The following is a 10,222-nucleotide window of genomic DNA, read 5'->3' as shown; positions in this document are numbered from 1 at the left end:
GGGAGGACGAGGAGCAGGTCCTCTGGTTCCGCCTTTTTGCCCCAGCCGGACCTGGTTCCCCAAACTTGTAGTCCTCGCGACAGCCCCTCCCTGGCTAATTCCTCTGAGGAAGGACCTTCTTTCTCAGACACGGGGCACCCTCTGGCACCCATGTCCTGATCTTGGAACCTACATGTGTGGGTTTTGGACGGGTCGCGGAAGGTTTAGTTACCTTGCCACCTCAGGTGGTAGCTACCATCACTAGAGCCGTGTCCACCAGACACGCCTATGCTTATAAGTTGAACCTCTTCATCACTTGGTGTTCTTCACATCGTGAGGACCCCTGGAAATGCCTGATCGAGTCAGTGCTTTCCTTTTTTAAGGAAGGGTTGGAACGAAGGCTGTCTCCATTTCGGAAAGGTAAGTCTCTTGGGAGGCACGATCTGATCATCAGGTTCCTGAGAGGGGACAGGAGGCTCAATCCGCCTCGCCCTCAGCAAGTCCCCTCTTGGGACCTCGCAGTGGTTCTATCGGCACTGCAGAGGGCTCCCTTCGAACCCTTGCTCTCAGTTGAGCTAAAGTATCATTGAAAACCGCTCTCCTGACAGCTTTGGCTTCGGTGAAGAGGGCCGGGGACCTGCAGGCATTTTCAGTTGACGAAGCGTGCCTGGAATTCGGCCCGCCCAACTCTCACGTTGTCTCGAGACCCCGGCCGGGGAACGTGCCCAAAATTCCCAACACTCCTTTTAGGGATCAGGTGGTGAACTTGCAAGCGCTGCCCCTGGAGGAGGCAGACCCAGCCCTGGCGCTGCTCTGTCCAGTACGTGCGCTCCGCACTTACGTGGACAGAACTCAGTGCCTTAGGACCTCAGACCAGCTCTTTGTCTGTTACAGAGGCCAGCAGAAGGGAAAGGCTGTCTCCAAGCAAAGGTTATCCCACTGGATAGTGGATGCTATTGTCTTGGCTTATCAGGCTCAAGATCTGCCATGCCCCCTAGGGGTGAGTGCTCACTCAACTAGGAGTGTAGCTTCCTCCTGGGTGCTGGCACATGGCGCCTCGCTAACAAATGGCTCCGTGTAGAGCCCATCTCCTCCCGGGTACTTGCCCCTTCTGGCCAGTAAGGACCTGCTCAGTGTCAATCCGCTTGCTGCACCATTCCACTCCATGGACTGGATGCGTGCGGTATTACTATATACATCGCTATATACATCGCTGTTCCGCTGAACGGCCGGGTCACTGGCTCGGCTCCTCAGCAAAGACTTGAGTGCGAGTTGCTCGTGCTGCTCCTTATATACCCCCACTGTGGGGCGGAGCTCGTGATGCAAATTCCGCAGAGCAAGGAACTCTGTGTACCATTGGCTCGTTTTGTAACCACTCGAAGGTGATTGGGCTCTCGGGCGAGATCCATTCGTCAGTCTCTTTCTGACGTAACGTCTCCGTTTCCACCTTTAGGGAATGAGGGTTACATACGTAACCGAGACGTTACATATAATAATAAAAAATATAATTGAATTAAAAACATTATTTTACTAATGTAAATAAACACATAGCAGACTTGCAAATTAAACATTTAATATAATGCTACAGTAAATCGTATCAATAAATACTAAATGTTATTAATCGTTATATATTGTATGTAATATTTTTACAATCCTGCACAAAAATACAGCCGACTTTATTCTCTGGAAAACTAAGAGCCCCTATTTCCAACTTTACAGCCAAAAACCTACCCCAAACTACCCCCCCCCCACCCTCTCTCTCCCCCCTCGCTCTCCCTCTCTCCCTCTCTCTCTCCCTCTCTCTCTCTCTCTCTCTCTCTCTATCAGAAGCAGGCCACGGGCTGCATTGTATAATGCCATATGCTGACAAGGCCTGGATGTGCCAGTCTGTCTGTGGGTCCTTCAAGCCCAGCTAATACACACAGAGTGCAGGGTGAGAGCTAGTGTTACACCCTCTATCTCTATTCATTCATTCACTCACTCACTCATTCAGTCATGGTCCTTTATCACCAAGAGTTAACCTCTCTTTCCCTTCCAGCAAACAATGGGGCCTTAGCGGTGGATAAAGAAGGCAGTCTAGATGCCTGACGTCTGGGAAGCTCACAGACACAGGCGTGTTTAACCCTTTCTGGGAATGAATGGGCTCAGAGCCTGCTAAACAGATGGTGGAGTGTAAATGGTGTCGGGTCCAACGTGTGTGACGTCAACACCGCGTGAAGAATGAGGGTGACGGGTAAGGAAATGCACCTGTCTGTTCCTATGTCTAATAATGAATTCATCAAAGCTGAGCCCATGTGAACTAAACCACAGGAGATACATTTGGACATGAGATTAGTTAACATGCAACTAATCTAATGTGCAACTAACTGCATTAAAACAAAAACTATTATATATATATATATTATAATTACTATTATAAAAAACTATTGTGAAAGCACTAAAATAAGTTATAAAATAGATAAATGTATTTAGTTTTAATGTATTTAATAATGATAACAATAATACATTTATATATAAATATAAAATTGTATATATATATCTGTATATGTGTATATATATATATAGTTATTAATAATATATATAATATAATATAATATAATATAATATAATATAATATAATATAATATAATATAATATAATATAATATAATATAATATAATATAATATAATATAATATAATATAATATAATTAACATTTTTATTTCAGATTTAGTTTTGTATTTTAGCAATTTAAACTAAACAAAACTGAAATGTTGGCAACCAGTTTAAATAAAATTGGTAATAGAAAAGAATAGAATAGAATAGAATAGAATAGAATAGAATGCAATGCAATGCAATGCAGTGCAATATCATATCATATCATATCATATCATATCATATCATATAATCTTGAATGAAAGTTCAGAACTACTTGTAACTTGACCTGTTGCATGATAAAAGCATGTTCCTATAGTTCTGCATTAGATGTCCTCGGCCCGTTTACCACATGACCAACTTACATTAACCATTAGCAGATAAACATCCCAGTGTCCCCGAGCAGCCACCAGCATCAGAAACGAGGCTCGCTGGCTCTTTTGTGCGAGACTGTTTGTGCTGGTCCGGCCCGATCGGGTCTTGTTTGCTCAGGGAGAAAGAAGAGGCGAGGAGTCTCTCCATTTGTTTAACTCGGCACCATTCAGCTCGCAGGACTGTGAAAAACAGAGAGCGTTAAACACGGGGCCTCGGCTCGGCTAACATCGCTCAGCGGGGCCCTTCGGTGACACCGGACGACTCGTGGGAAGAACACTAGCGCAAATCACAGCCAAACCTAAAAATAACAGTCTGAAAGGCTTTGATTGAGAGCCTGAGAGATATTATTTTAAATCGACTGCAATTCATCAATCTGAGCGTAAACAAATTAAGGCTATCTCGGCCCATCGCTGTTCCGCCAGCGAAAATTAGTCTTTGTGTGAAACAATGTGCGCATAAACAGAGGCCAGTGACTTCATTTTCAGCGTTTAACCACTTACTTTACATCAATGATTGTGATTTGTATATCTTGCACTTTGCTGGGCTCCGGGGCTTTTGTATTCAAATAAAACACAGAGACACACACACAACAGTGAGTCAGTAAACAACGCTGCCTAGAAACATTATAATGACACATGGCTCCGAAAACCTGCTTAAAAACACATTCTGAGATTTCCTGAAGTATGTGTTCGTAGTGTTTGTCAGTGCAAAGCTGCTGTGCTATTAGAGCATTTTGCACGTTTCCATGCATTTCTTCATGTTTGTGATAATAACAGTATGCAACAGCTTGAGTTTGTAAAGGTGGAAACACATGAATGCATAAAAAACTTTGTTTAATGATCATCAGTTTTATTTTTATTGCTCCAATATTCACGAGCGGACATGAAAAAAAAGGATTTATTTTTATATTTTCAGTTTTCACTTTAATTTTAGCTAAATTAAAGTGATTTTTTTTTGTTCGTTTGTTTTTAGTTTTTTCAAGTATTTATTAGTCTTTTTTAATATTAATTTTTATTTCAGTTATAGCTAAAAATTAGAAATGCTGGCAAGCAGCTGAAATAAAATAGGTAGAATAGAATGCAATGCAATGCAATGCAATGCAATGCAATAAAATAAAATAAAATAAAATAAAATAAAATAAAATAAAATAAAATAAAATAAAATAAAATAAAATAAAATAAAATAAAATAATCCTTTTTTATTTTTGTTTTTCAAGTATTTATTTGTCTTTTTTAATATTCATTTTTATTTAAGTTTTAGGTTTTACCAATTTAAACCAAAAATTTGAAATATTGGCAAGCAGCTGAAATAATATAATATAATATAATATAATATAATATAATATAATATAATATAATATAATATAATATAATATAATATAATATAATATAATATAATATAATATAATATAATATAATATAATATAATATAATAATATAACCCTGATATCGTCTAGTCCTTGTGCAACATGTAGAGCAAACCCTTTCAGTTCATGCACTTTCTGAGAGCCTCGTCCTGTGTTTTGTCTTCTCTAGAGAGGGTTAAAGGCATAAATAATGGAGTCGGGCGTCTGTGTAACTCACACCCGGAGAAAACCCCACCACAGCACCACTCCACCGAAGGCTGGACTTCATGTTTTAATTCAGAAACCGCTGGAAGGCGTCCAAAAGCAGGTCCACAGACCTCGCAGTGTGTCAGCGATTGAACACACTCCCACCTACAGCGCTGAAAAACCCCGTAAATCTGTCCCGGGGCCGGCGTGAAAGACAGGCGTCTGCCAGCACCTTCAACATCTCCAGCAAGCACCTGCATCAACTACAGCCTTTAAATCTCCTGTCTGAACTCATTACAGACTCCAAACACATCCAGGATCTCACGGCCTGAAAGAGGCTTCATTTGGAAAGAGAGCCGAAGAATCTGGACAGCGGCCAAACGTAATATTTCTCAAAGCGTTCCCGCACTCTTTAATGCAGCTTTGTGTGATTAGGAAGGTTTTGCAGCACTTAACGTTGATATTTTATTCTGCATATCTTTCCAGGCTGAAAGAGAGCGTGAATTTGTATTTGTATTGCATGAATGAAGGCCTGATATTAATATTCCACGTTAAAAAGACTCGCAGCTAAAATAACATCAACGAGGCTCTGGAAACACGGTTGATTAAAGCGTGTGAGATGAAAGATGATGATTGGAGATGAACAGAAAGGGTTTGTCTGCTCTTTTAGGTGAACTTGTTAAAAACAGGCCACATTTCACCCCGAAATCAACTTAATTAAGAAATTATATTTCTTTAAGCTCATGAAATGAAACCAGTTGAGATGTTTCCAATTATGAGATAAATTTAATGATAATTAATATATGTATATATGTATATTTCTACTTATGCCACAAGTCTGATTTATTCTAAATAAATGATAAAAAATGATACAAATTAATAAATATAGAAATAATATCTAATTCTGCTTATCTGATTCTTATATGTCACAAGTCTGATTTATAATAAAGTATAAAATTAAATTAAATAAAATAAAATAAATACAACTATAAATAAATACACCTACATGTACTCATGTGTTTTCCATTTATCCAGCATGTAAAATAAAATAAAATAAAATTTTTCTGATTATCTGATTCCCACTCACAGTATGTCACAAATGTCACTTATAAAGTTGAACGAGTGTCAGTGAAGTAGAAAGAAGAAGCAGAGGATGACGTTCTGTGAGTCGCTGTGTCTGAGAACTTGTGATTATTCTCTTGTTGCTCTGATGCTGTACAGACATCGCACTTGTTCCTGTGTGAAAACTTTTTACACACACACTTCATTTCGGACGTACACACGAGTTAAAAATACTATCTCTCTACTAACGTCTCTGAAATTTAGTCGTGTGGGCGTTTAAAAACAGCTCTTGTTTGAGTCTCTTCACATTTAACCCAGTTAAATAAGTGTCTTGTTAACACATCTGACCACAGAGATGGAAAAATGGTGTCAGCCATGCTTTAAAAAACCTTTAAAAAAACAAGATGAAAACAAGGAAGTCCAAACTCTCTGTTAGTGGAGCTATAAACAGACAAACGTGCTGCAGTCATCTGGGTCACTTTCAGTGGATGCTTCTGAACCCTCACTTCATGCTGGTTTATCATAGAAAACTCAATTACAACATTTAGAATATTATTTAATACTCGTAGGTTGCACAGAACACATTATAAATGCCTCATAGTAGAACGAAATATGATGGAGGCCTACACTGTTTTTGTGGAAATGCAAAGCCCTGTACTATGAAAGTCATGACAGGTTAAATAAAGACACATCGTTAGATTTAATTGTCATCATTAGATCTTGCAAGAGAAAGAACAACTATAAATGTGCAATTAAATATTAATAAAATTACAAAAATATTGATAATTAATATTTAATATTTATTTCACATATTTTATTTTATTTTAATATTTTCATTCTATATAGGACGGAGCAAGAAAAGTAAAAAAATACATTGGAGTTAATGAAAATAAAAAGTTTGCAAAAGAATGAAAAACTATAAATGTGCACTAAAATATTATTAAAAACTCAATAAAATGACGAAAAATATTCATAATTAATATTTAATATTAATATTTTTTATTTTAATATTTTCAATCGAAATAGGACAAAGCATGACAAATTAATAAATGAAAATACAAAGGCATTCATTAAAAATAAAAAGCTTGCGAAATAATAAATGTGCACTAAAATAAAAAAATATTAATAAAATGACAACAAATGTCATATTTAATATTAAAATAATAATATACAAATTTAATTAATATAATATAAAAAAAATTATATTTGAAATTTTAATTTAAATAATTTTGAATAACTAAATCTGAACTGTAATTTAAAATCTAAATACTAGTCATAATAAAAATATTTTTTCCGTTGATGTCAGAATAACTTTCGTTCTCAAACATTGCAACAAGACTGGGAATAATTCTGCATGAGTGAGCTTGTTATTGGTAGAAGTGATACGGCTGGATTGAGGAAGGAAGGATGGACGCTCTCCAAAGTCAAAGTCCATTTGACTGGCCACATGACAACACAGAAATCCTCTGTAAACACTTGTTACACTGCTTGTCCCGTAGTATGATTCAATCACAGCTATCGGTGCGACAGACTGAAGTAGTTTAAGTCTTTGCTTCTTTTAATTGTGATTATTTTGGCTCACATTCAACAAAAACCCACCAATTCACTATCTCGACAAATTAGAATATGGTGACATGCCAATCAGCTAATCAACTCTAAACACCTGCAAAGGTTTCCTGAGCCTTCAAAACAGTCTCTCAGTTTGGTTCACTAGACTACACAATCATGGGGAAGTCTGCTGATCTGACAGTTGTCGAGAACACAATCATTGACACCCTTCACAAGGAGGATAAGCCACAAACATTCATTGCCAAAGAAGCTACGTTTCACAGAGTGCTGTATCCAAGCATGTTAATAGAAAGTTGACTGGAAGGAAAAAATTAATTAATTCAAATTAATTCAAATTAAATAAAATGACAAAAATATTGATAATTAATATTTATTATTTAATAATAATATTTATACAAATAATATAATATTGATTGGTAAAATAAATATTTGAAAAAAATGTTTACAACAAAAACAGACAACGAAAGGATTCAAATTTACAATTCAAATAAACAAATTAAAATATCAAAATAAAACCTAATTAAAAATATTAATACCATAAACACCATAAAAGGATTTAAATAATAGAAAAATAACACTGTTAAAAACACCAAACTGTCTAAGACATCAAAACATTTTGGCCGTTTCATGAAGCAGTAAGCCGATTTCTGCTGATCTTTTGACACGTGGCTCGATTGCCAGCTCTGGACTCAACGCCAGAACGACTAAACCTCAGAAGAATGGCGTATGGATTCAGGAGAAATTACTCACTGCACAGGCCCCTCAGTGTTCCAAACACTAAATACAGCAGGATCAGGAGTTTCTGTGCTGTTGGGGGTGGAGGGTTTGAGTAGCAGCTTTAGGCCGGTGTGAAGAAATAAGCTGCATGCCCAGACAGAATTAGTTCCACGCAGACTAAAGACTGTGAAACCAAAAAATTAAGGCCCCCACCATGATACAATCAGGGTTGCTAAGCATCTGGGGGGGATACTGGTGTAGCTAGTGGTGCTTGCATCGCTAGTACTACTACTGCTGCTCAGGGACTGGGATTTATACAAGTTACTCTAGCACATAATCCCAGAATGATTCCTCAAACCGTGTGTGTTGTTGAGGAGAAGAGTGTGCTATTACTTTACTGAATGATCAGACTAACTATTCTATCCTGGTGGATGATAAAACAGGTGAAACAATCCCATAGACAGACACTGAAAACACACCCAAACCACAATCTATAGTCTAGAAGATCACAAAAAATGCAAGGGTTAAAAACTATTTTAACACCAGATAGTAAGAAACCAGCTGGGAAGCACCCAGTACACCCTAGCAACAACCTAAAGCCCCTAGTAACCATCTAGTAACACATACAACCACCCAGAACACCATAGAAACCACATTGTAACACCTACAATCATCAAACACATCCAACCACCTAGCAATATCTACAACCAACAAGAAAACTACATAAACCAAATATCAATACTTGCAACTTCCAAGGACACCCTAGAAACAAACTAGCAACACTTACAACTACCTTGAACACACTAGAAACCACCTAGTAACTAATATAACCACCCAGAAAAACCATAGAAACCATCTACAACCAGCCAGACCACCATCGAAAACCACATAACAATACTTCCAATCACCCAAAACACCCTAGAAACCACCTACAACCAGCCAGAACACCATAGAAACAACCTAACAACACATACAACCACCCAAAACACCATATAAACCACCTAGCAAAACCTACAACCACCCAGAACACACTAGAAACCACCTAGTAACTAATACAACCACCCAGAAAAACCCTAGAAACCATCTACAACCAGCCAGACCACCATCGAAACCACATATCAATACCTCCAATCACCCAAAACACCATATAAACCACCTAGCAAAACCTACAACCACCCAGAACACACTAGAAACCACCTAGTAACTAATACAACCACCCAGAAAAACCCTAGAAACCATCTACAACCAGCCAGACCACCATCGAAACCACATATCAATACCTCCAATCACCCAAAACACCATAGAAAACACCTACAACCAGTCAGACCACCATCGAAATCACATAGCAACACCTTCAAACATCAGAAACCACTTAAAACCACCTAGAACACATTAGAATCCACCTAGCAACTCAAACAACCACCCAGAAAAATGCCAGAAACCACCTAAAACAAGCCAGACCACCATCAAAACCAAATAACAATGCCTCCAATCACACCAAACACCCTAAAGATAATATAGAACTACCCGGAACACCATAAAAACCACCTAGCAATACCTACAACCAATCTGAACACACTAGAAACCACCTAGTAACTCCTACAACCACCCAGAAAAATAACCTACAACCAGCCAGACCACTATCAAAACCACATAGCAATACCTCCAAACACCCAAAACACACTAGGAACCACCTACAATTACCCAAAACACCATAGAAACCACCTACAACCAGTTAGAACACCAAAGAAACCACCTAGTAACTCCTACAATCACCCAAAACACCCTAGAAACCACCTAGTGACTCATACAACCACCCAGAAAAATGCTAGAAACCACCTTCAACCAGCCAGACCACCATCGAAACCACATAACAATGCCTCCAATCACCCAAAACACCTTAAAAATCATCTAGAACTACCCAAAACACAATAGAAACCACCTAGCAACACATACAACCACATAGAACACCATAAAAAGTACCTAGTGAAAGTGACATTCAGCCAAGTATGGTGACCCATACTCAGAATTTGTGCTCTGCATTTAACCAATCCAAAGTGCACACACACAGAGCAGTGAACACACACACACACACTGTGAGCACACACCCAGAGCAGTGGGCAGCCATTTATGCTGCGGCGCCCGGGGAGCAGTTGGGGGTTCGATGCCTTGCTCAAGGGCACCTAAGTCATGGTATTGAAGGTGGAGAGAGCACTATACATGCACTCCCCCCACCCACAATTCCTGCCGGCCCGAGACTCAAACTCACAACCTTTCGATTGCCAGTCCAACTCTCTAACCATTAGGCCACGACTTCCCAATACCTACATCCAC

General features: G+C 38.5%; 1 long non-coding RNA gene across 1 annotated transcript; it reads left to right on the top strand.

Annotated features, from left to right (window-relative positions):
- Positions 1-1,836: 1,836 nt before the first annotated feature.
- Positions 1,837-4,691, top strand: LOC132133511 (uncharacterized). The gene is made up of 3 exons (XR_009429162.1): positions 1,837-1,912; positions 2,018-2,212; positions 4,524-4,691. It is a non-coding gene; the product is annotated as an uncharacterized LOC132133511 (long non-coding RNA).
- Positions 4,692-10,222: the final 5,531 nt, after the last annotated feature.

Source organism: Carassius carassius, chromosome 50 (genome assembly GCF_963082965.1).
Source record: "Carassius carassius chromosome 50, fCarCar2.1, whole genome shotgun sequence".
Classification (NCBI taxonomy): Eukaryota; Metazoa; Chordata; class Actinopteri; order Cypriniformes; family Cyprinidae; genus Carassius; species Carassius carassius.
Note: the sequence above shows the minus strand (reverse complement) of the source record. Positions and strands in the feature narration are given on the sequence as shown.